This window comes from Cervus elaphus, chromosome 18, assembly GCF_910594005.1.
Source record: "Cervus elaphus chromosome 18, mCerEla1.1, whole genome shotgun sequence".
NCBI classification, from domain to species: Eukaryota; Metazoa; Chordata; class Mammalia; order Artiodactyla; family Cervidae; genus Cervus; species Cervus elaphus.
This window is the reverse complement of record NC_057832.1, coordinates 55448036-55474718: the sequence shown is the minus strand read 5'-3', so window position 1 is coordinate 55474718 and position 26683 is coordinate 55448036. Positions and strand designations below refer to the sequence as shown.

Sequence of the window (26683 nt, the reverse complement as noted above, 5' to 3'; positions counted from 1 at the left end):
TCTCCTCCCAACTCCTAACAAACACAGATCTTTTTATTTCCTCTATAATTTTGCCTTTTCCAGAATGTTATATAGTTGGAACCACACAGTAGCCTTTTCAGATCATCTTCTTTCACTTAGTAAAATGCATTTAAGTTTCCTCCATGTCTTTTCATGGCTTGAAAGCTCATTCTGGTCATTTTTATTCTATTATTATGTTGTGTTTCCTTTGTAAAAGTTTAATTCACAACTACTGTGGAAGCTTTGATATATATGATGTAGCAGGGGAAATGCTATTTAACCATGACTGTGACCACTTTCACATTTTAGGACCTAAATTATCTTTCAGTGAAGAAACATACTACTTGAGCCTTGATGAGACTCTGGGTGAGAAAGGCAAGCTCTGGGCATGGCCTGGAAGGTTAAGGAGAAAAATGGGAAATGAGCTTGGTTCTGCTTTGTAGGAAAGTGACTGGAATTCAGGAGTTGGAGGAAGCAGTTCGTTGGCCTGATTGCAGCTCATAGGGAGCAGCAAGCCCAGGAAGATAGAAACAGCCAGGGCCTTAAGGAAATATGGCGTGTGATTTCCATAAGGGGCAGGACATTTGCTTGTACTGTGCTGTGCTCCAGTATCTCTACACTAGATCAAATTTCAAGTCCAGTTGGGCTGCCTATTCAACCTAAGGCACAAAGGAGAAGAGAACTGGGGTTCTGTGCAGCAGCAAGTGACCTGGGCAGGAAAAGGGGAGTCACTACCAGTACCTGACATCCCTGGATGGAGGTGGTGGGCTGAGCAGGAGACCAGTAGGCCCCAGACACAATCTCGGAGGTTGTGATTGTGAAAATCCTGATGAGGGCCTGGCTGTCACAGAAGGGGAGATGGACTCTGCTGACTAGTCTGGATCACAAGAAGATGAGCCCAGAAGGCTGGACCACTCAGAGTCCTGCCTGTGTTACAATTATACACAATACAAATATACACAATTATATTTGTGTTACACAAAAATAGCTCAAGGCTCTATTTGGCCTTCCCGGGGCTTCCATGGTGGCTCAGGTGAAGAATCAGCCTGCAATGTGGGAGACGTGGGTTCGATTCCCTGGGTTGGGAAGACCCCCGGGGGGGAGAGCGTGGCAACCCACTCCAGTATTCTTGCCTGGAAAATCCCCATGGACAGAGGAGCCTGGCAGGCTACAGTCTTGGGGTTGCAAAGAGTCGGATACGACTGAGCGACTAACTACACACACAATGTCTATCATGCAAAAATAGCACAATACTCTATTTGGCCTTTCTGGATCATTCTGCTGTGATGGTGGCTACATGAGGGGAGAGAAGGAATTTGAGAACGTTTTCTGCCAGATAGTTTAGGGAGTCCAATATACTAGGCAGAAATCCTAATGAAATGAATATGACTGAATATCCTGTGGGTACCATACACAGTCATTTACCCACAACGTTCTGCCCCCCTCGCTGCTTATCCGAGATTTGTGTTACCTGCAGCCAATGGTAGTCCAAAAAATATTAAGTGAAAGAGTCCAGAAAGAGACAATTCATAAGTTTTCGTAAGTTTTAAATTGTGAAAAACTTACTGCACCCTTTTGAATAGCATGATGAAACCTCAAACCATCCGCTTCTGTCCTGCCCTGGCCCTGAATCATCCCTTTGTCCAGCCAATCCACTTCTTAGTCACTCAGCAGCCATCTTGGCTATCAGACTGATTACCGTGGTGTTGCAGTGCAGTTCAAGAGACCTGTATTTTACTGAATCCTGGACCCAAAGCACGAGAGTAGTGATGCTGATAACTCAGGTATGCCAAAGATGTAAGTGCTTCCTTTCAGTGAAAAGGTGAACACTCTCTACTCAAAAAGGAAAGAAAAAATATATGCTGAGGATGCTCAGATCTTTGGTAACAACGAATCTTCTATCCATGAAACTGTAAAGATGGAAAAAAGGAATTTGTGCATGTTTTGACGTTGCAAAACAAGTTACAGCACAGTGGTTGGTAAGTGCTTAGTTAAGATGGAAAAGGCATTAAATTTATTCAGTAAGATATTTTGAAAGAGAAAGACAGATCATGTTCATTAACTTTTATTACAGTATATTGTTATAATTGTCATATTTTATTACTGGTTATTGTTACTCTCTTACTATACCTAATTTATAAATTAAACTTTATTATAGTTATATATGTGTAGGAAAATCATAGTACAGTATATATAGGGTTCAGTACTATATGTGGTTTCAGGCATCCACTGGGGATCTTGGACTGTATCCCCCATGTATTCCTTTTTTTAAAAAAAAATAGCCCAAACAGGAATCTAACTGCTTTGATGCTTTTTCAGACTAAACTTGTTATAGCTGTGATACACATGGCTATAACTTTGGGGTCTTCAGTCACGCTTGTGTCTGTGCACTAGTGGAAGGTGCTTTTCTGAGACCATCTGGTCCTGCTCCCCTGCTTGCCCTCCTTTTACTGAGCACCAGTTAAGCCCTTGAATGAGTCTATTGGTCCTATCCTGTCTTAGCTGGTGGGGAAAGCCATTCCACACTAACTGGCCCTGCAAAGCACCTGCCTCTCAGGAACTCGATAGGATTTAGACCTTTTCTTGAACTCACTCCTGCCTAAGATTCAACAAGGACCATCCCAAGGAGGTTGAGTTCAGCTGGTTTTCCAGAGCAACAGAGGGGCACAGGCCCCAGAGCCTGCCTGCCTGGGTGTGAAGGCTGGCTACAGATCATGAGCTCAGTAACCTTAGCAGTTTTCATAACCTGTTTTTTTCAGCCTCAGTTTACTCAACTGCAAAAATGGGATGATCCTATGATGAATCCTGTGGTTCATCCCTTTTTGTATTTGTGAGACTTAAATGAGGACAGAGCGCTCAGGACTCTCACTGGCCCGTGTAATGCTCAGTAAGCATGAGCTATTGTTACCCCTGGTTAAATCACAACAGCCCAGAGTGCCTTGCCTGAACTCTATAACGCTGGCTCTCAGTAGAATGCTTACTGTTGGATTATGCTGTGGCTTGTTGCCATTAGCCTCTATTAAGGGACAGCCAGTGGCACTTGTCACTAGGTTTACTCTAAAGTTGTTGAAGACACTGTTTATAACATTGCAGTGTTCTCTTTAGAAGGACTCAAGAGAGAGATCTTTCCATCTAAGCCTGGGAAGCCGCCTCTCCAGATAGAGCACGTGGTCTTCCTCTTATGAGCGCCGCGAATGATTTAGCAGCCCCGTCTCTCCTCTCACTGGTCCTGAAAAAGCACGACTTGGCGATGGGTATTTTTGTACAGGCCTCACATCTGGCTTCATTTTATGACCCTGCCCTTTGTTTTCTTTACACAGCATCATTCTCTACTTGGTAATAACAATGACAATCCACTGAGCACCTCCTGTGGACCAGCCTTGCAATGGGCACTTTATGTGTACTGTCGTCAGTGATTGCTGGGTTCTACCAGGAAGACGTCATTTCTGATTGAAAGATTAAAAATGTGGACAGATGATGCGGGGGGTGGGGGGCATCTGTCCAGTCCCTGGGGAGGGGAGTTGGGAGAGTGGGAACCCCAGCCTCACTGTCACACAAGCCTAACTGATGCTCTTCCCTGGCATGGGAGACATTTCTATCTGCTGTCATAAATCCTTTGGGAAATAAGATATCATATCAGTCAATCAATCAATCACATTTAAAATGATGGCTTCCCTTGCTAGTTCTCTTATTTAACTGATGGTCTTTAGTTGTGGTATCTGATGCTTCGAAACCTCCCAAAGTCCCAGGATACTCAGATCGACTACCCTGGGGTGAAATAAAGAAGAGATTAGGAAGCAGCAAAAGCACTGAATTCTGCTCCTGGTGCCAGAGATATAATTTGTTGATTTCAGATGCTGCTTTCCTCATTCCCCTCCAAGCCCCAGAAGCAACCCAAGGACTGACGGCGTGTGCATCCTGCGCCAGGCTGCTAGTTAGTTGTTCCAGATTAGTTACATCATCACATGTGGTCCTTGGTTACCTTATGTGAAGTGTAGGGTCAGGAGATGTTCCTCCTGCATGTCCCTGGATGAGGTAGCATGACATGGCTGATAAAACTCAAGCTCTAGAGTCCCTTGCATGCTTTTGAATTCAGTACTACTTCTTCTCACTGTGCCTCATTTTCCTTATCTGTAAAATAGTAATCATAATACTACTAAACTGCCTCCTGGGGAGGTACTGTAGGATACTAGTTAAGAACACAGAACCCAATGAGCTTAGTTTGAATCCAGGCTCTAACACTAGTTGAATGATCCAGAGCAAGTTACTGAAACTTACTGAGCCATTTTTCATCTGTAAAATGAAGATGCTGATAGTTACTGCTTGAGAAAAGTACTGAGGACTAACAGAAATTAATATTTATACATCCACGCATGCCAAGTCCTTTTATTGTGTCTGACTCTTTTCGACCCCATGGACTACAGCCCACCAGGCTCCTCTGTCCACGGGATTCTCCAGGCAAGAATTCTGGAGTGGGCTGCCCTGCCCTCCTCCAGGGGGTCTTTCTGACCCAGGGATCAAACCCAAGTCTCCTGTTCCCTGCACTGGCAGGCAGGAAGCATTGTGCCACCGTAGCGCCAGCACCACCAGGGAAGCCCAGATTAGTGTTGATAAAATAATTTAAACTATGCCTGTTACATGGTTAGCACCACACTGACTGTTAGCAGTACTTTTACTATCCATGCAAAGTGCTTAGAGGGACTGGCAGGTGATGTTAGCTCTCATCCCCTCCCTGATTATTAAGACTCAATGGAAAGCAGCACTCTGGGAAAATGTGGTCTCCAGGATGTGCAAGGACCGCTCTTTGTGTGGGAAACTGCATGCAAATTCTCCCAGCTCCTCTGGCTTTGCCAAAACAAGAAGGGAAGACCGGAGGAGGGTGAGGACAAACCATCTTAGATGCAACCAGATGAAGTTTTCTCAGCTCAAGACACAGAGCCTCACCTTTGAATTTCAGTCTAAATAATCCCACAAGCTCAACTCTAAGCAGTATGCAGACAAGTGAGCTCCAAGACCTAAGGACTGACGGTATGTTTCTGATGTAAAATCACATGAACAAATAGAGTCTACTCTTGTTCTTTTTCTTAGTGATTCAGCCTGGGAACAGAGGCCGACTTTAAGCAGGTGAGAGACTGTGGCCTGGGGATCCACACCAGCCTTTCTCCCCTCCCCACTCCCAATGCCTCATCTCCTCTGTGCCCTCCTGCATCATCTCCCATTGTCACACCTTCAGGCACAGAAAGTTACCTTAGCAAATTAGAGCTGACGTCAGAAATAGACACAGGGAGTTTACTGAGGAGAATTCCTAAGAAGAGAAAATAAACTGCAGAAAAGATACTGGAGTTACACATTAGGACCCATAATATGATAAAGCCACCATACCAGCCCTAGATTGCCTATCTCTAAATTTTTCTTATATAGGTGAGAGATATACTTTTATCTTATTATAGCCAATATATTAGTAGCTTTTCCATCAAATAGAGTAAATCAATTCTAACAGATGGACCCAGACTTTTGCTGACAGTCATCTTGCAACTACAAAGGCAGACTTGGAATAAAACTGATACCATGGGTAGCAGAGCAGAAACAAAAAGAAACTGGATCTTTTAATACATCATGGAGCTGCTGGGTCAAGCTTTTCCTGATGCTAAATTTATCATGGGACATTACAGTTCTATGAATCAATAAATTCACTTTTTTTTTTTAAAGCTAGAGTTGCAGGTTTTGCAACTTGTAGCTGAAAGCATCCTAGTGGATACATGTTTAATACTTTGTAGGAGATAACACTCCAGTATTCTTGCCAGGAAAATCCCATGGACAGAGGAGCCTGACAGGCTGCAGTCCATGGGGTTGCAAAGGGTCAGACATAACTGAAGTGACTGAGCACACATACACACAGGAGATAACACATTAGCACAGTATTTCATTTCCAAAGAAAGCAGTATAAGCAGAAGTGTATTTAAAATGCATCTGGGCTTTTTTTTATAGTAGAGTCGTCAAACAAATAAGCCTGAATGATTTTTTAAGTCACTTAACATTTATTGAATCCCTACTAATGGACCAGGTAAATTATTGTTCATCCCTACAGCAGTACTAAATGGCAGAAATTATTCTTCTAGTTTAACAAATGAAGAAGTGAAGGCCCAGAGGTTTAAGTTAGTTGCCCAAGGTCTTCTAACTAATAAGGAGCCAGCTGGGACCAGAACCCAGGCCTGCAAAGGTCTCATACCCATGACCTTTGCACTTCACAGAGCCCTGGACATAGATCCCTTCTAGACCTAATATTCTGCATCTAGTATTTTTAAATCTTTGCCTCTGGGACCCTCACAACAAGGGCTAATTTGAAGAGCATTTGTATCAGTCTCATGGAGAGGGACTTGCAGCTGGGGGACCCAGCATCCGTTCCTGGTTGAACATACCACTGGTCCCCTCTCTTTCTGGCCCCATCTTGCCCTCTCTCACTGTCTGGTGCTGTCTGAAGAATGCACGTTTGGCCACGTGAACTATTTCTTCTCCTTTGGGACTGGACAGAGTGTTGAGTGCACCTGTCCCAGCTCCAGCTCATTGTCTGTCTCTTCTACTCCTTGGCTCAAAGTCTGAATTTCCTTTTCATTTAAGACTTAGAGTTGGACGTTATGCTCCAAAATGACTTTGGCAACAGCTGATTAGTGCTGATATGGTGCATCCAGACTGAATGTATCTGACATCCGATTCACACTGGGTCTTCAGGCCCATTTTTTACCTTGAAAGGACGCACTGGAGATTTTGTTTATTTATTTTTTATTTTGGCTTCCCAGGTGGTGCCACTGGTAAAGAACATACCTACCAATGCAGGAGACGTAAGAGATGTGGGTTCTATCCCTAGGTTGGGATAGAACCCTCCTCCTCTGGAGGAGGCCATGGCAACTCACTCCAGTATTCTCGCCTGGAGAATCCCATGGACAGAGGAGTCTGGTGGGCTACAGTCCATGGGGTCATAAGAGTTGGACACGACTGAAGCAACTTAGCATGCAGACACACACATATGCCTTGTGAGATCTTAGTGTCGCAAACAAGGCTTGAACCTGCGCCTATGGCAGTAAAAGCACCAAGTCCTAACCACTGGACTGCCTGGGAATTCCTGAGTTTTGTTTAATTTTAAACATGCTTGCTTAAGTTGAAGCATATCATGTTCATTTGCTGACATGATGTAATTCTGTATAAGCAAATGCTGACTCCACATGTGAAATCATATGAGGTGGACAGCCTGTGACTCTGCGCTTTTGAGAAATGATCCCCTTTCTGTAACATATTTTTAAATATCTCAAAGTAAAAAATAAGCCAGATAAAATTTCCTTCCCTTGGCCAAATTGGTATATTTTTAAAATAAGTCACTTCCTAATCACCAAATGAAGTAATATCAGTGAAAGTGACATGTTAAAGTGAAAGTGAAAGTGAAGTTGCTCAGTCGAGTCCGACTCTTTGCGACCCGGTGGACTGTAGCCCACCAGGCTCCTCTGTCCACGGGATTCTCCAGGCAAGAATACTGGATTGGGTTGCCATTTCCTTCTCCAGGGGATCTTCCCGACATGTTAAAGAATATACAAATAACAGTCACTGACATTTCTTTGAATACTTAATGACATTTTGTCTTCCCAGACAAGTCAAAGTCTTGAGTTTTTCTATACCTAAACTTCTGGAGTAGGATTTATCATGGAACTCTCACCACATAAAACAATATCCAAGCAAGCTTCCTAATTCTCTAGAGTGTTTAACACGCCCATGATCCACATAAGAGCTACACTGTGTATACGCTAAGTCGCTTCAGTCGTGTCTGACTCTTCGCTACCCCATGGACTGTAGCCTGCCAGGCTCGTCTGTCCATGTTATTCTCCAGGCAAGAATACTGGAGTGGATTGCCATGCCCTCCTCCAGGGGACCTTCCTGACCCAGGGATTGAACCTGGGTCTCTTACGTCTCCTGCACTGGCAGGTGTGTTCTTTACCACCAGCACCATCTGGAAAGCCCAAGAGCTTCACCAGTAGCCAATAAAAGAAGCAATGTACTTCTTTATGCATCCAGGAAATAGATATTTCCCAATAAGCAACTTAAAAGCCAGATATTCTGTCTTAAATATATTTTATATGCCCATACAACATCTAGCAGAGTAGTGTTAAAATAGTATAAGTTCAAGAGAATGAGGCAACAAGCCACAGACTGGAAAAAAATATTTTCAAAAGAAAAATCTGATAAAGGACTGTTATCCAAAACAAGACTTATAAAACTCATCAATAAGAAATCAAACAACCCAATTAAAAAAATGGGCAAAAGTCAAGTAGAATTTTGATGGCTCTAATATTTTTTAGTGTGAATGCTCCAACAGTGACATGTATCTTGTCCCTGTTGCCATGTTTTGGGACCCTTTCTTCAAGGACCCCAACAAGATGATGTTCTGCGAAGTCTACAAGTACCGAAAGCCAGCGGAGACCAATTTAAGGCACACTCCACTACAGATGGTGACTGCAGCCATGAAATTAAAACATGCTTGCTCCTTGGAAGAAGAGTTATGACCAACCTAGACAGCTTATTAAAAAGCAGAGACATTACCTTGCCAACAAAGGTCCGTCTAGTCAAAGCTATGTTTTTTCCAGTAGTCATGTATGGATGTGAGAGTTGAACTATAAAGAAAGCTGAGCTCTGAAGAATTGATGCTTTTGAACTGTGGTGTTGGAGAAGACTCTGGAGAGTCCCTTGGACATCAAAGAGATCCAACCAGTCCATCCTGAAGGAAAGCAGTCCTTTAATGTTCATTGGAAGGACTGATGCTGAAGCTGAAACTCCAGTACTTTGGCCACCTGATACAAAGAACTGACTCATTTGAAAAGACCCTGATGCTGGCAAAGATTGAAGGTGAGAGGAGAAGGGGATGACAATAATATAATAAGATAATTATAATTATATCATATATAATTATAATATTAATTATAGAATTATAATTAATATTAATTACATAATTATAATTAATATTAATTATATATATTCTTATCATATAATCCAGCAATTGTGCTCCTTGATATTTACCCAAATGAATTGAAGACTTATTTCCACACAAAAACTTGCACATGGATGTTTATAGCAGCTTTATTCATAAACTTCCAAAAGTTGGAAGCAACCAAAATGTCCTTCAGTTAGGTGAAGCGATTAATAAGCTCTGGTACATCTGGTCAGTGGAATATTATTCAGCACTTAAAAGAAATGAGCTATGAAGACACACAAAGTCATTACTAAATGAAAGAAGCCAATCTGAGAAGGCTGTGTATTGCATGATTCCAACTACATGGCATTCTGGGAAAGGCAAATCTATAGAGACATTAAAAAGATCTGTGGTTGCCAGGGGCTAGGAGGTGTGAGGGGTGAATATGCAGAGCACAGAGGATTTTTAGGTCAGTGAAACTATTCTGTATGATACTATAAATTGTGTATGATACCACCACTACATGGTGGGTCCATGTCCTTATAGAGCTGTCCAAACCTGTAGAATGGACAACATCAGGGTGAACCCTGATGTAAAGCACGGATCTTGGGCAGCAGTGATGAGTCACTTTAGGTTCATAGACCGTAACACATGCACCTATTCTGGTGGGGGATGTTGACAGTGGGGCAGGCTATGCATGTATTGGGGTAGCAGGTATATGGGAACTCTGAGCTTTCTGCTAAATTTTGCTATGAACCTCAAACTAAACTAACTCTAAAAAATAAAATAAAGTCAGTTTCACCAGGTAATAGAGAAGGTTCAGCCAAAGCCAATCCTGACTAGCTGCTGTATGCCTCCATTATCCTGGAGGGTGGGAGCAGAGGCTTGGCTTTCTGAAATGCATTTCCACTGGACACAGCCATGGAAATAGACTACAGAAGTTTCTGTAACCCTGGAAACACAAAGCCAGATATATCATTTCAGTCTAAAGGGCAGATTCTAAATAGCCCCAGTGCTATCAAACGCCATTGTTAATGCCACATGCGGAGTTCTCACACCACACACGCCATTTGTGGGAGGTGTGGCAGGAAAGTCCATAGAAAAAGATCAGTACCTCTGGTCTGAAATGAAATAAGTGTGGGAGAACGTTTCATGGAAATTATTTCTCTTCTAAAACTGAAAAATGTATTTTCTTGCCAGTCAGAAAGGCCCTTTACAACTACTGTCAGCTAAAAGACTAAAAGAAAACAACCCCACAGGGAAAATAATTTTCCTGTGCTTCAAATGTTCTGAGGAAGTTTGTGAACATCAATATGAAAGTGAACTGAAACAGCTTACACACCAAGCTATGCACTGAAGTTTGGAGGTTCATATTAAAAAGAAAATAAGCAGATGGTCTAGCACACACAACCCTCCCCCATTTAGAAGCTCTACCAAGACCAAAACTTACAATTTGGCGTTCTTTGAAAGCACCTTGAAATGCATTTAGTAGAAACTGCCAGCCAGTGCAAGGAATCTCTTTTTAAAATATAAACCATCTTGCCACCTCTGCTTAGCAAGAGGGAATTTGATGTTCTCTAAAATTCGCCATTCCACTGGTAAGACATTTTTGTTTGTTAACAAACCTGCCTCCATCTAACTCCCAAACACTGGACTGTGCCCTTCTCTAGAATCAGAGAATAAGAATAACCTTCTTCCTGGTTCTAGCCCTTACCAGCTGTTTCCCTCAGCAAATCACTGAATTCCTCTGTGTTTCATCCTATGAAAGGGAGATGATAAGTGCACCTATCTCCTAAGGTGGAAATGAGGCTGAAATATTAGCACAATGCTTGACTTATGAGTAGCACTCCATAATTATTAGCTATTATTATAATGAGCTATTGTACACAACAACCCTTCTAACAGCTATGAAACAGTGATTCCATCATTAGGTTTGCAAGGAATAGAGACATTTCAGATGACCTTAGGCAGTGATTGACAACCTTTCTGTAAATTGCTAGATTTGGGGGCAACACACTTCAAGGGTTTAAATGACACCCACAGTCATCCTGGGATTCACCTGGTCCCCTTCTGCATCACTACTATTTGGGTGTGATCTTACTTGCCCCGGGGTTCCCTGGTGGCTCAGCTGGTAAAGAATCTGCCTGCAATATGGGAGACCTGGGTTTGATCCCTGGGTTGGAAAGATCCCCTGGACAAGGGAAATGCTACCCACTCCAGTACTCTGGCCTGAAGAATTTCATGGACTGTATATTCCATGGGGTCGCAAAGAGCCAGACACAACTTGAGCAACTTTCACCTTCACTTTACTTTCCACACAGACCAGGTTTTCACATGTTCTCATTTCTCTGGCACCAGCTTGCCAGGAGGGTCTACCTTGGTCCCCTGACCTCTGATCTGCGGCAAGTTGGACTTTGACTGTGCACCACCTCATAGTGGTGCTCAGGTTAGCAGTCTTTCTTTATGAAATTTTGCATGACAAAGGAGATGATTTTTTAAAAGTCTTACATGTTGCCAAAATTTGGCAGCACCCTCAGAAAGAGTTTGAGGCCATGCAATAAACCACCGCATATCAATTGAGAAACACTGTCCTAAGCCGTGGGGTTTATTTGAGCACTAACTAGGAAACAGAGGAGTCCAGCATCTCTACCGCAGAGCCAGGCCTTACAGAGACTAGAGCTCAGTCCAGAAGCTGGAAGGTTGCTTAGGATACAGCATGGATCTAACAACTGGGTTATAACAGTAAATAAAATTGCCATCTGTTGAGCTCTTAATATGGGCCAGGCACTATGCCAGGCATTTTACAAGTGTTAGCTATCTTTTTTAAAAATCTGTTTAAATTGTGGAATAAAATACTCTTTGATTAAAGTGTTCACAACAAATGTACAGCATAATGAACAAATGCAAAGCAAACACTTGTATTACTACCTGCTCAGTGAAGAAATTGAATACCTCCAAGCATTGCAGAATCCCCCTCCCCTTGGTACCTCCTTCTGGTCTCAGAGCCCTCCCCTCCCCCAGAAGCAACCAGTATTCAGATTTTTATGATAATAATTGTATTACTTTTGTTTATAGTTTGCTCAACAATATATTGCTATATAATATAAACTGCATTATATAGCTTTAGGTTTAGTTTTGCCTATTTTAAATTAGGATCATATGCTGTGTATTATTTCTCTGGTTCAACATTGTATTTATAAGATTTATTCATGCTGTTCCCTGTAGCATAAACCATTAGTTTTCAGTGTTGTATAGTATTCCATCTGTGACTATATCACAATGTACTTATTTATTCTACAATTGATGGATATTTGTGTTGGTTCCATCAAAGTTATGGACATGGTTGTGTACATATGTTCCAGTGTACATGGAAAGTTCCTCTTAGATATGTATTTCCAAGAATAGAATTGTTCAATCATGGAATGTGCATATTTTCAGTTTTATTAGATAAATGCCAAAGCAGTTCCCAAATAGTTACACTAATCTATTGATACATTCCCACCAACAACAGGAAATATGAACTTCCTGTTGCTCCATATCCTTACCAACACTTGGTATTATCAGATTTTTCAAATTTTCCCAAGCTGATGTGTGTGTATAGTATTTATTTGTAATTTTAATGCCTGGTTATTAAACTTCAAATACATTGACTTATACTTCATACATTCATTCTTGCTACTTTTGCTCAGCATTGCATTTATAGGTTTCATCTGTATTGTTTCAGGCAGAACCTCACTGTATTTCCCTTGTTGTCATTAAGATTGATCATATTTTCATATATTTTAAAACTATGTTAATATCTTCTTGGCGTAAGAGCTTGTTTGAATCTTTTTCTTATTTTTCGGTGGTGGGGGTATTGGTTGTGTTTTTCTTATTGATTTGTAGATGTTTTCTTCAACTTTTAGTTCTGGATACTGGCTCTCTAGTCGTTTTATGTGTTGCAGAAATCACCCTTTCTCATGTGTATCTGTTGAATCTTCACAGCAAGCCCAATAAGTAAATACTACAGTGTCATTTTATAGTTGAGGGAAGACAGCAGAGCCTTTGAGAAGTTTAGTGACTTATTCAAGGTCACCCAGCTAGCTAATAAGCATCAGAGCTGGGAAATCAAACCTAGATCTGCTCAGCTGGAAAGCTGGCCCTTAACCACCAGGCTGAGCTCAGGGTCTAGGGCCACCAGCACCCCTGTACTGCTCTACAGGTCTTCAGCCACTTCTCCACTGGCTTTTCTCTTCTCTCTTCCTTCCTTCCTCCCAACTTTGGCTTACTCATGACTTTCCCTTCCTGCCCTTTGGCATGACCTTTCTTCTGTTCCCCAGGTCCAAATGTTTCCCCTCACCTGGCTTCTTCTTCAGACTCTCTGAAGGTGGTCTCACTGGCTCCATCTGGCACTGTCCCCTTCATGGGCAGACTCATGTGGATCACGTCATGGCCACAACTCAGGTGTTCTCCCAGTCCAGTTGGCCATGGCCAGCAGGCAAAATCACATGGTCCCTGGCCTTGGATGGAGCTGTGTCCTAGTGGCTTCTCCCCAAAGCAGTTCTGTCCTCTGAATCTTCACTTTTTAGGCTGATCATCACCCGGACCCTTGAAATCTCATCATCCTGATGACAACTCCCATCTAACCCATTCTACACAGCTGGGAGTCTTCTGGGATACCACCTTCTTCCACACTCCCCATCCAAGCCCATCCAAGCATCAGTGCCTATGTATTCTGTGACCTAGATCACTCTCAAATCTACCCACTTCTCCCCATGCCTATCCTCCACCTTAGTCCAGTGTCTACCCTAGTCCTGCCTGGCCAGCGTTGGTTGCCCCTCATACCACCTTTGCCTAGTTAATTTCCTATCTCAGCAGTTCACAGAGGTCACCTGTGTGCTCCACATTCTTACCACATCCTTACCTATGCTCCACAGGGATGTGTAGGGATGATCGACACATCCCTGCCTGACTGTTAGTCTTAGCTGTAGGCCAAAAATGGTTCATGTAAACAATAAGATATTATCTTCTGCCTATCATACAGGCAAAGATTAAAATTACTGATAATATTCCATGCTGTTGAGGCTGCAAGAAAGCATGCATTCTGATTTGTGCTCTCATTCAGGTATAACATCAGTAGTAAGAAATATGATAGCAACTTATTTAAAATTTTTCATATCATTTTAGTCAGTGTTTTCACTTCTCTGAGTTTATCTTTTTTTTAAAAAAAAGTCTTTTTGGCTCTACCATGTGGCTTGTGGGATCTTAGTTCCCTGCAGTGATCGAACATTGAACCCCAGCCCTCAGCAGTGAAAACATGAAGTCCTAGCTACTGGACCACCAGGGAATTCCTGAATTTATCCTTTAGAAATAAATACACCATTATGTAAAAGGATGTGCAGAATAATTTTCTTTGCAACATTGTTTACTATAGTGACAAAGTGGAAATAATATACATATCTATCAATAAGACACTAGCTACACTATGGTACATTCATAAAACAGTGTTACCCAACCATTTAGAAGAATGAGATTTCTTTGTATTCATGTGGGAAAATGTCTAAATACATTATGCTAAAAAAACAACAACAAAAAAAAGAGTATGGTTCCCTTTTTATGCTTTTTAAAAATATTACATGTATATATCTATTTTAAATTTATTTATTTTAACTGGAGGCTAATTACTTTACAGTATTGTAGTGGTTTTTGTCATACATTGACATGACAATGACAATGTCCCCCATCCTGAACCCCCCTCCCACCTCCCTCCCATCCCATCCTCAGGGTCATCCCAGTGCACCAGCCCTGAGCACCCTGTCTCATGCATAGAACCTGGACTGGCGATCCATTCCACATATGATAATATATATGTTTCAATGCCATTCTCTCAAATCATCCCACCCTCGCCTTCTCCCACAGGGTTCAAAATTCTGTATATTTTTAAAAGTTGGAGGAAAGTGCAGAAGCCTATTGACAGTGGCTATCTCTGGGGAAAGAGGATGAGTTTGTCGGGGGTGGGGGGGTGGGAGGGGGCTTCTTTTCTGTGTGATATATTTCTGTAATATTTGATTTTGCTATTTTTTTACTATAAAATACTTTGTAACCTGAAGAAATCTAATACAGAGAAAAAGATAATAATTACATCATTAAGTCTACATTGTGTCTTCTTCTTCCTAGAATATAAGCTGAGGCCAGCAAATGCTTCTTTCCTATTCAGTACTATTTCCCCACAGTCAAGTCAGTGCCAAGCACATAGTATGTTCTCATTAAACATGTATCAGTGGAATGACTAAATGAATGATGAACTGTTTCTATGATCCTGTAAACTGTGGTACCCACTTGGAACTCTAGAAGCAGCCTGTGGCTACCTCTTCTCTTGAACTGTACTCCATACTTCAAAAACTTCAAAGGTGCTTCCCCTTTTTACAAAAGCCCCAAAAGGTTCTTTGCTGGTGTTGAGCTTTAGGACCTTCACACAAGTACTGCACTCAAGCTGGGTTCCCCCTCTTGATTTAGGCAAATAGTTTTTTTGAGTTCCAAGTCAGGGGTCTTTGGAGTTTTGTTCACACTTGTCAAGGTACTGTAAAATTCAATCCCTGACATCAAACCCAAGGCAAGGCCTATTAGCTTCATATTACCCACACACTTGATAAACATACTTATGCGTTTACTTCCAGTTTAGTTACAAAGAAAGAAAACTGTATAGGTCAGGGCCTCCAACAGAACTCTGCAACCCTCCATAAGAGAAGTCTCTCTATGTTGACTTGTAGGAATCTGATCTTTCTGGGCAGTCTTTTCCCAGATTAAATTTAAGCATATTAAGCTCTTTTCTACCTCAGGGTCTTTGCATTTCCAGCACACTCCACCTGGAAAGCTTTCTCTAGATGGCAACTCCTTTTAGATATCCAGGACTCCCCTCTAAGGTTATCTCATCAGAAAGATCTTCCTACTACCCAGTTGAAAATATCCCCTTCCCAAATCCTCATTATTCTAACTTTGTTTTCTACAAAGCACTTAACAATAACTAAAGTTACCTTTTTAATGTATTTTGTTTACCTCTCTATTACCTGTTCCATCCCCCTCCCCAGTGTCCATGGGGACATTGTCAGCTTATTTATATTCTATCCCCTATGCCTGGAACACTGCAGTTCAGTTAATTATGTGCTGAGTGAATGATAAAAAAGAGTTGGTCAGGTATCTGAATTGATATCTGCCTGAATTGTCGTCTAGACCCATGTTTATCTATAAGGATGTTGTATTGCTATCCTGTATTAGTTAAATGTTAGTCGCTCAGTCATGTCCGACTCTTTGTGACCCCATGTGACCCCATGGACTATAGCCTGCCAGTCGTCTTTGACTCTTTGTGACCCCATGTGACCCCACAGACTGCAGCCTGCCAGGATCCTCCATCCATGGGATTTTCCAGGCAAGAATACTGGAGTGGGTTGCCACTTCCTTCTCCAGGGGATCTTCCCAACCCAGGGATTGAACCCAGGTCTGACGCATTGCAGGCAGACTCTTTACTGTCTGAACCACCAGGGAAGCCCTGATAGCTCAGCTGGTAAAAAATCTGCCTGCAATGCAGGAGACCCTGGTTCAATTACTGGGTTGGGAAGACCCCTGGAGAGGGGGTAGGCTACCCACTCCAGTATTCTGGGCTTCCTTTGTGGCTAAGCTGGGAAAGAATCAGCCCATAATGCAGGAGACCTGGGTTCAATCTCTGGGTTGGGACGATCCCCTGGAGAAGGGAACGGCTACTCACTCCAGTATTCTGGAGTATGTCTGGAGAATTACATGGACTGTATAGTCTATAGGGTTGCAAAGAGTCAGACACAACTGAACGACTTTCACTTTCTTTCATTAGTATCCTGAGACTGCCATAACAAATTATCACAAGTTTGGGGATTTAAAACAACGAAAATGTATTCTTTTACAATTCTGGGAGCAGAAGTCCAACATAAGTTTCACTTTGATTTCACCAAAATCAAGGTGTGAAGAAGGTCACACTCCCAGCAGAGATTCTAGGACAGAATGTGTCCCTTGCTCCTTCCAGCTTCAGGTGGCTGCCAGGGTTCCTTGGCTTGTGGCTCCATTACTGCCATCTTCAAGGCCAGCATCTTCAACTCTTTCTCTGCTCCATCTTTACATTGCCTTCTCCCCTGTGTGTGTCACTGTAAAATCTCTCTCGGCCTCCACATTAAAAGGATGGATGTGATGGCATTTACAGCCCAACTGGATAATTCAGGATAATCTTTCCAATTCAAGATGCTTAACCTAATCACTTTTGAACTGTGGTGTCGCAGAGTCGGACACAACTAAGTGACTGAACTGAACTGGATCTAATCACAGCTGCAAAGTAGGTTGACCATATATTACCATAGGTAGTACATTCATACATTTCAGGGATTAGGATCTGATATCTTCAGAGGACCATTCAACCTCTTGCAGATGTCATTAGTGACCCTATGAAATGTCTTTGCAAAAATCGAGACAGATTGTATATGCAGGATTCCTCTTTCCCACTTCTCTGGTACTGCCTGACACAGAGGAAAGCTCATTCCATGTTTCTTGAATGAATAAGTGCACAGAAGATGTGGTTCTGCTCTACAACTCTCCACCCCAGCCCCTTATCACTGGCTTCCCCAGTTCACAGACTGTTGAGAAGCCAGAATGGGTTTGGAAAATGAGTAATCTCCTCCTAAGTGATCTCCATCTGACACACTGCTGATCTCCATTGGGAAGGATGTATGGTTATCAAATGGATCGCAAGACTAAAATTATTTACAAATGAGCCTTGCCCACTAGGAAGGGTTTGGGCTTTGCTCCTATTTGATTTTTCTCCCTCCCCAGCACTCAGAGGAGGGTTGTGTTGTAGACAAATTTGTTCTTTGGCTTTTGTGTTGCTGAATATGACATGGAGAGCGGATGTATAGCTGAAGCACTTTGCTGTATAGCAGAAATGAACAGAACATTGTAAATCAACCATACTTCAAATAAAAAAAAAAAAAGTATGGGGAGAGGGAGATCAAATGGCACTGACTAGGCAGAAGGAAAATTGGTTCATCTTCCCCTGATTGAGGGGGGCCCCTGATGTACTTCTTGCAGAAGTGTAGTACCTGGGGAAGTGGTCAGTCAAATCCATAATTGGGTCATTCCATAGTAAAAAAAAAAAAAAAAAAGAAAAGAAATTTTAAAAACTACTTTCAAATCCCTGGTCTGGTCCCCTGAGTGGCATCATAAACCTGATTCCTTGGTGACAGAGCAAGTTTTCTGTAGTTATTGCATGGATTACTATTTACTAATTCCTTGACAAAACCAGAGAGTAAAGACCTACTGGGGTGGGACCATGGTCCCCCTCCCCAGACTCCCACCATGATTAGGGGTTCTCTTGAGAAGCCATCAGATCAGCTGGTGGGGTTTGATACACTGAGGTGGCAGCTGGCCTGGGCCCTGGAGGCCCCACTGCTGAGCAACAGGGGTAAAGCTCCAACAGCCGAGAACAAAGGGAGGTTGCCCTTTCTCAGCATCTTGGTGGTGGTGATCACGGATCTTACACTCAACCCTCACCGGTGCTCAAGGCCTCCCTCCCCCACCCTGCAGGAGGAGGGCCTTAGATGAAAGAGGGGTGGAGTTGAAGACACTCAAGAGAACTTCCGTGAGGTCTGTGAGTGGGAGAGACCCTCTCCTCTCCCAAGAATAAACAATGAGAGGGCCAAACAGGAACAGGGAGGGCCAAGGAAGAAGCAAGATGCTCAGGCCTAATTTGAGAGATGAAGAAGGGGTCTTTGAAGTCACATGGGGTTCAACCCAGCACACCAGTGTGGAAGCCTGGATACAAGGTCAGCCACAATGGTCCTAGCTAGAGCTAGACTGCGCTGTAACTATAGGGAATTCCCTATAGCTCAGATAGTAAAGAATCTGCCTGCAATGCAGGAGACCCGGGTTCGATCCCTGGGTGGGGGAAGATCCCCTGGAGAAGGAAATGGCAATCTATTCCAGTATTCTCACCTGGAGAATTCCATGGACAGAGGAGCCTGGCGGTTTACAGTCCATCAGGTAGCAAAGAGTCAGACACAACTAAGCGAGGAACATACCTGCACACAGAACTAGGAATGCATTTGCTTGGAGTGCCCTCCTTACCACAGAAGGGTAACTCTGTCATGAAGCCCAGGGACAGCATTCCATGGAAAGCTGCTTGCTTCGGGGGACCTATGACTGGCTGTGGCATCCCCTTGACAGTGTATTAGAACCTTGGGTTGGTGCCATAGTTCCTGAGAACACATACGTGCAGTTATAAAGCATATTAATAAGACAGTGATTCACTAGGCAGAAATCTAAACAAACTAGTCCCTTCTAGCTCCCATTACAACTTTTCATGAAGGGAGGCATACATGTTTTATGGTTGAGGAGAAGAATGCATATCACTAGTTCTTGCTTGCAGTGACTTATCTGTGAATTTGTAAAGTGATTAAACCCCTTCTTGGAGATATACTGAACCATAGCAACAAAAAGTATGCCTCATCTATCTACAATGTCTGCCCTATAAAGTTTGAAACAGGAACTCAAGGGGTTTGAAAGCATCAGAAAAAATACAAAAATTTCTCAGGTTAATATTGCTGAAAATTTAGTCCTTTAAAAAAGTACATGAAAATATAAAGGGAAAGACTGGGGAACCCCCTCAGTGGTCCAGTGGCTCAGACTCTACGCTTCCAATGCCAGGGGCCTGGGTTCAATCCCTGGTCAAGAAACTATATCCCACATGTCATAACTAAGAGTCTGCATGCTGCAACTAAAGATCTTAAAAAATAAATATATTTTTTTTTTAAAAAGGGAAAGACTGATAGGTATAACTGTACAAAAAGTACACATCTGAATCTACACATATCCATGCACAGATAAAAACCTACCATACACAAAGTTAAAAGACAAATAGTAAGAAAAAAATCTTGCAACTAACTTCTAACACAAAAGGTCACTTTGTTTAAAATACAAAGAACTTTCACGCTTCAATAAGTTAAATGTAAACACTCTAATAGAAAAATGAGCGATTTCCAGAGTCCAGGAACCACAACTCCTGAGCCCTGAGTGCTGCAGCTCCCGAAGCCCACACACCCTAGAGTCTGTGCTCCGTGGCAAGAGAAGCCACTACAATGAGAAGCCTGCACACTGCAATGAGGAGTAGCTTCCACTCACTGTAGCTAGAGAAAGGCAGTGGGCAGTAATAAAGACCCAGAGCAGCCAAAAATAAATAAATAAAATTATTTTTAAAAAAGAAAAATGAGTAATTTATTTAAAAAGAAATACCCAGAGATACAACTCAAATTAACCAGGTGATTAAGTTCTTTCCTGTCAGACTGGAAAAATGAAAAAAGAGTAACAAATATTGCATAGATGAGGCCATGAGTGGGAATTATTACTTATGCTGGCCAAATTTGACAATTAAAAATTTTAAGTGCATATCCCTTTTTACTTATCAATTTCACTTATAAGAAAGTTTTCTAAATAATCATGAATGTGTAGAAAGATTTAGTGGCAGAAAACATACATTACAATATTGTTAAGAAAAAAGAAACAACCTAAATGCCTTCAAATTGAGGATTTAAAAAATGTTTTTATTTACTTTAAAATTTATTAACGTATAATTGATTTACAATGTTATGATATTTTCTGGTGTACAGCAAAGTGATTCAAATATATATATTTATATACTTTTTCAGATTCTTTTCCTTATAGGTTATTACAAGATATTGAATATTGTCCCCCATGATATACAGTAGGACCTTATTGTTTATCCACTCTATATGTTAGTTTGCATCTGCTAATCCCAAACTCCCAGTCTGTTCTCCCTTCCCCTCCACCCCCAACAACCACGAATCTGTTCTCATTGTCTGTGAACCTGTTTCTGTTTCATAGATAAGTTCATTTGTGTAATAGTTTAGATTCTACATATAAGTGATATCATACATATTGGTCTTTGTCTGACTTACTGAGTTAGTGTGATAATCTCCAGGTTCATCCATGTTGCTGCAAATAGTATTATTTCATTTTTTTTTTTATGGCTGAGTAATGTTTCATTGTGAGCTTCCCAGGTGGCTCAGTGGTAAAGAATCTGCCTGCCAAGCAGGAAACATGGGTTCAATCCCTGGGCTGGGAAGATCCCCTGGAGAAGGAAATGGCAACCCACTCCAGTATTCTTGCCTGGGAAATCCATGGACAGAGGATCCTGGCAGGATACAGTCCATAGGGTTGCAAGAGTTGGGCATAATTTAGCAAGATGGACATTTAGTTTGGTTCCATGTCTTGGTTAATGTAAACAGTGCTTCTATGAACATTGGGGTGCATGTATCTTTTCAAATTAAAGAGTACAGACATATGCCCAGGAGTGGGATAGCTAGATCATATGGTAGCTCTTTCTTCAAGAACCTCCATACTGTTTTCCATAGTGACTGTACCAATTTACATTCCCACCAATAGTGTAAGAGGGTTCCCTTTTCTTTATACCCTCTCCAGCACTTATTATTTGTGGACTTTATATAGTAATGATAGCCACTCATGTGAGGTGGTACCTCATTGCATTCTGACTTGCATTTCTCTAATAATTAGCAATGCTAAATATCTTTTTATATGCCTATTGACCACCTGTATGTTTTCTTTGGAGAAATGTCTATTTGGATCTTCTGCCCGTTTTGAGAATTTAAATAATTATAGTTTAAGCACAACCTTTCATTAGAATGGGGCTTCCCTGGTGACTCAGCTGGTATAGAATCCACTGCAATGCGGGAGGCCTGAGTTCGATCCCTGGGTTGGGAAGATCCCCTGGAGAAGGGAACCGTATTCCCTCCATATTCTGGCCTGGAAAATTCCATGGACTGTGTAGTCCATGGAGTCACAAAGAGTCAGACATGACGAGTGACTTTCACTTTCATTAGAATACTCTGCTGTCTTTAAAAGTGATTATTTTAAAGTGTCATTTTATTTTAAAATGTCAGTACATCTACATCTATCTATATTGTTTATATTATTATCTAGTTCTAAATATATAATTTTATATAATAGCATATATATATTTGGAATGCTACTCCAAGTAAAGTGGCTTGGTTTGGAGATTGGGGAGCGAAAAATATATAAATATATGTCAAATCAGTAGATACAATTATGCATCTGTATCCAAATATTAACACTTATTTCTAGATTTATGATAATTTATCTTATTTATGTTGTTTTCTTCTGAGTTTTTTGCAAAGACTGCTTTATATGTGAGGAAAACAAATTTCAAAAAGACAGACTGCACATGTGGACAAATATCCTTAAACTGGAAGCATCCTTTTGAGCCACTGAGGATTCACAGAATAAGCAAAAAAAAAGTCCAAAGTGGCTCATTTAGAATTAGGATAGCCATACAATAGCCATACAATACCAAACCAGGACACTTTTGAGACTAAAAGGGGGAGTCTATTAATAATTTTGCATAATTTGGAACTCCTTAGGCAAGCTCAGACTTTCAGCCAGGCTTCTTAGACTGGAAGGTCTGTGGAATTTGTCTTTGAAGACGACCCAGTATTGAAGTGTTAAAGATAAGCCACTAACAGAGACTGCCCTTTTATCAGTACAATTGGGTACACTTTCTAAACATGCTGGCCAGATGGCTAGTGAAGTGAAAGTCATTCAGATGGCTAGAGAACCTTGAAAAGTTCAGGAATCTCACCTAGTTAGCGCATTTGGATCAATAGAGCCCTAATTTTAGAAATTTGTTCTTGATTAAATAGTATTTCTCCAAGAAATATGCCATTTGACTAAGAACACACAGTATTATTACCCACATTCTCTGGTACTATGGATTTTAATCTTGGAATTTAACTTGGTGTAACAGTTTTAAATCCCTCCTGATTCCAAATCCACTCTTGCCTTTGCCTGTTTTCTACTAAGCTCTGTTTTAAGGAACTATTATCTGTACTTAAGGCACGTACTTAAGCCCCTATCCATCACTCTGTTCCCTTCTGGCTATTTCTATCTCCCAGTCTTTCAGGGCCCAGCTCAAATTCCTCCTCTCTCCTAAGCTCTCTCCACCATCACAGTAACCTGTCCTTTAAGACACCTAGGCATTTATTATCTGCACATCAGATCAGCACCTTCTCACAGGCTATTCTGTTCTCCAGTTACTGACTGTACCTACACTGTCCTCAAACCAGACTGTAAGCTCCTCGTGGGCACAATTACATTCTGTGCCACCTGGCATGTGGCCAGACAAAGTCAGTCTGTCAGCTTCTCTTACTCCCAATCATAAAATGATGGTTGTAATTCCTTTATAAACTCCACCTCCCACCCCAAGTTGGGTGGTTGCTAGACATTATAAGAGATGATTAGTTTGATTAGCCAAAGTCTCAAATGCCAGGGTGTTTGCATAGATGGAAAAATTGCCTTCTCAAGTGAGGCAACTAGTGAGATCTTTCTTCCCTTAAAGCAGCATGAAATGACACCGTACTGATTCATAACAAAGGTAGACTGGGGCAGTTCTGTCCTAGAGTAGTGTCTGCATGTTAAAGATGGTTCTGTAGGTACAAAGAATGAAAGTTCGAACAGGCTCTGTTAACACCTGCAATACTATCAACTCCCATCTTACAATATTTTACTTGTATTTTAATTCTCCCTGTACAGGGCCAACATGGAGCCCATCAGTTGATCAATGCTCCAACATCTGCCCTGGCCTCCTAAAGTCCAGCATCTGCCATTACTTGGCATCGATCACAAACGAGGCAACACACGTTGCTAATCAATCATGGGTCAATCCATAATTGAAACGATATTCTTTGCACTCCTGCTGCCAAATTTATTAAGCTGATATATATGTCAATGTCTCTTCCTCCAGCCTTTAGATGACTTAATCTATACCTGAAATGTGAACAACCAAATTTAGATACCAAGATCAGTTTATTTATTCCAACATCATTTTACTTATTCCAACACTCGAGTCACTACATTTCTCATATGTGAGAGTCTTCTTGGGAAGTCTGCCAACTCAAATGAATTCACTGTAACCTGCCTCACTCTATAATACTTTATAATTACACAACTGTGGTCAGCAAGGGAAGGTGACCTCTGTTCAAGCAAAATGTAAAACTCCCAGTTGAACTGTTAACATAGATAAAGAGGGACCAACAACCCCTTTCCTTCTGCTATTCATCTGGCATCTTAGTGAGCATTAGGAAAAGAAACACTTTCTCCAAGAAAATTTTCTTTCCATCTGTTACAAAATAATCTTTGTATTTCTGATTTTGTTAGAAGGCACTTCAGTGCCATTCGCCAAGAAGACTGTCACAATAAATCAACGATGTCTGTGATGTGAATGCTGGTCCCTTAAAAGTGGTGCAACTTGGGCTTCCCTGGTGGCTCAGTGGTAATGAGTCTGCCTATGAATGAAGGAGACACAGGGTCGATCCCTGGTCTGGGAAGGTCCCACATGCTGCCAGGCAGCTGAGCCCGTGAGCCACAGCTACTGAACCTGAGCTCTAGAGCTCAGGCAGCTCAAATACTGAAGCACGCACAGCGAGAGCCTGTGCGCCCCAACAAAAGAAGTCACACCACAACTACAGAGTAGCCCCCACTTGTCACAATTAGAGAAAAACCCACACAGCGATGAAGACCTCACACAGCCAAAAATAAATACATAAATGATTTTTTTTTTTTAAGTGGCCCAGCTGTGCAGTGTACAACCTATGCAGTAGCCCTGGCCAGGGGTTTGATAACTTCAGTGAGAAGGAGTTGTGCTTTATTTTACTTCCCCTCTGCACCTCAATTTCATGACCTGTAAATTGGGAATAATAAGAGCTACCCAGCATGGGCGTCAGTGCTGATCAGTGCTGACATTAGAACAGGGAAGCATTCCCTGTTCCCATTAGAACAGGGAAGCAATGATCTGTAAAGGATTGTGAGAATAAGAAAGAGATGAGCACATTACTCGATTATTGCCTAAAAGCTGTATCCCAAGGTAGAATGCTTACATTTTCTTTTATTCTACAAACATAATTCATCCAGTAACAAAACTTGACTTTCACATATTGAAAGTGAAAAGACCTGCGTTTTGGGGTTTTTTTGGTAGCAATGATAGCTCTCATATCCCCCACCCTTGCTAGGTGTCTGTGTGATGAAAGAAGCCCACGATGACAAATAGTTGATGAGGGTTGGGTGTTCATTCTGTGGAAACAAAAAAGAAAAAAGGGAAAATTGGAAATCGATGGTCCTGTATCAGTGTTTCTGGACCCCCTCACTATCATCTGGAGCTGGATAAATCTTCATTGTTGGGGAGATGTCTGTGCATCTTATGGTAGGATGTTTACCAGCATCCCTGGCCTGTATCTATGAGATGCCCCTCCCTGTCACAACAACCAAAAATGTCTCCAGACATCGCCAAATGTCCTTGGGGTGAGGCGGGGCAGAAAAGGCAGAGGCAGCAAAATTGTCCCTCATTGAGAAATACTGGCCTACTTGGAAATTTAAATTTATAGCCTTAGAATCATTCTTGAGAAGTAGTCATCTATGAGCAACTTGGCCTCCAAACAACAGGGACTTTGTTTGAGCAAACCTGGGCTTAGCTCTGAGTTCTGCAACGATTGTTTTATGACCTTAAAGACGCTAGGCTTCTGTTTCCTGTCATATAAATATAATCCAAACCTTGGCCTCTCATTTTCAGGATTTCCTCCTTTGGAGGGCCAGGCTGGAGGTGTTATGGATTGTTGGGTGTTGACCTGAGACATCGCAGCCCAGGCATGCCCCTGCTCACTTGGTACCTGCCCACCTCCCTGAGTCGGGGCTGCCATCTCCTCTGTAACGGTGCTGTTACCACACAGGGCTGGCATGAAGTGATGCTAGTAACTTGCAACTTTGCTACTGTGGCTCCCGTGTAAGTATAAGCCCATTACCTAATTTCTCACAACACAGTTACCTGAGACCAGGTCATTTAAAAACTTGAGGAAAGCAAGAGAATGACAGCACACAATACCTTACAGATGGAAGGATACTGGTTGAAGGATTCCAGAGTCACGCCTAGGTCGTCCCAGACAGGTTCTTCTACTGGATGCTACCTGGCCTGCCCCCAGCCTCTGAAAGGCTCTCACCCACCTCATTCCTACCACCCAGGGGACCGACAGAGAACTGCCATGTGCGAAGCACAGGGGCCCAGTGCTTGTCTCAGGCCTGCTCCCTCCCTCTTCCCCAATCTTCACTTCCCCGGGGCTTTTTCTTCCTCTCCCAGGAAGAATGACAGATGGGAATATCCACATAGAGGCTCACCCCCTACTCAGAGAGGCTGGCCTTTTCAGAATACCTGAAAGACCATCTCTCAACTTGTTTCCCTAAGTCTGAGATACGTGGTTTGGAAAATCACCTTGGGGGATACTTTCACCAAAAGTCCAAACTGGCTGTTGCCACTGGGTCCACATTTGTGGTTCCCTGTGAGTAGGAAGTGAGGCCAGGTTTCCAGTGATTTTCTTGATCTGGCCCAGTCTCCATCATGAGATGTGGTATGACAAATGCTGAAGTCCTAATCCCAAAGGTGACAGTGTTAGGAGATGGGACTTTGGGAAGTGACGAGGTCATGAAGGTGGAGCCTTCATGACTGGGATTAATGCCCTTATCAGAGAGACCCTAGAGAGCGAGCACACCCCTTCTGCCAGGTGGGTACATGGTGAAAAGGTGCCGTCTATGAAGCAGGAAGCCCTCGTTGAATATCAAATCTGCCTGCACCGACCCTGAACC

At 42.1% G+C, this 26683-nt stretch overlaps 1 long non-coding RNA gene across 1 annotated transcript; it reads left to right on the top strand.

Moving 5' to 3' along the window:
• Window positions 1-1684: 1684 nt before the first annotated feature.
• LOC122674654 lies at window positions 1685-26683 on the top strand. The gene is made up of 3 exons (XR_006335015.1): window positions 1685-1979; window positions 25620-25829; window positions 25936-26683. It is a non-coding gene; the product is annotated as an uncharacterized LOC122674654 (long non-coding RNA).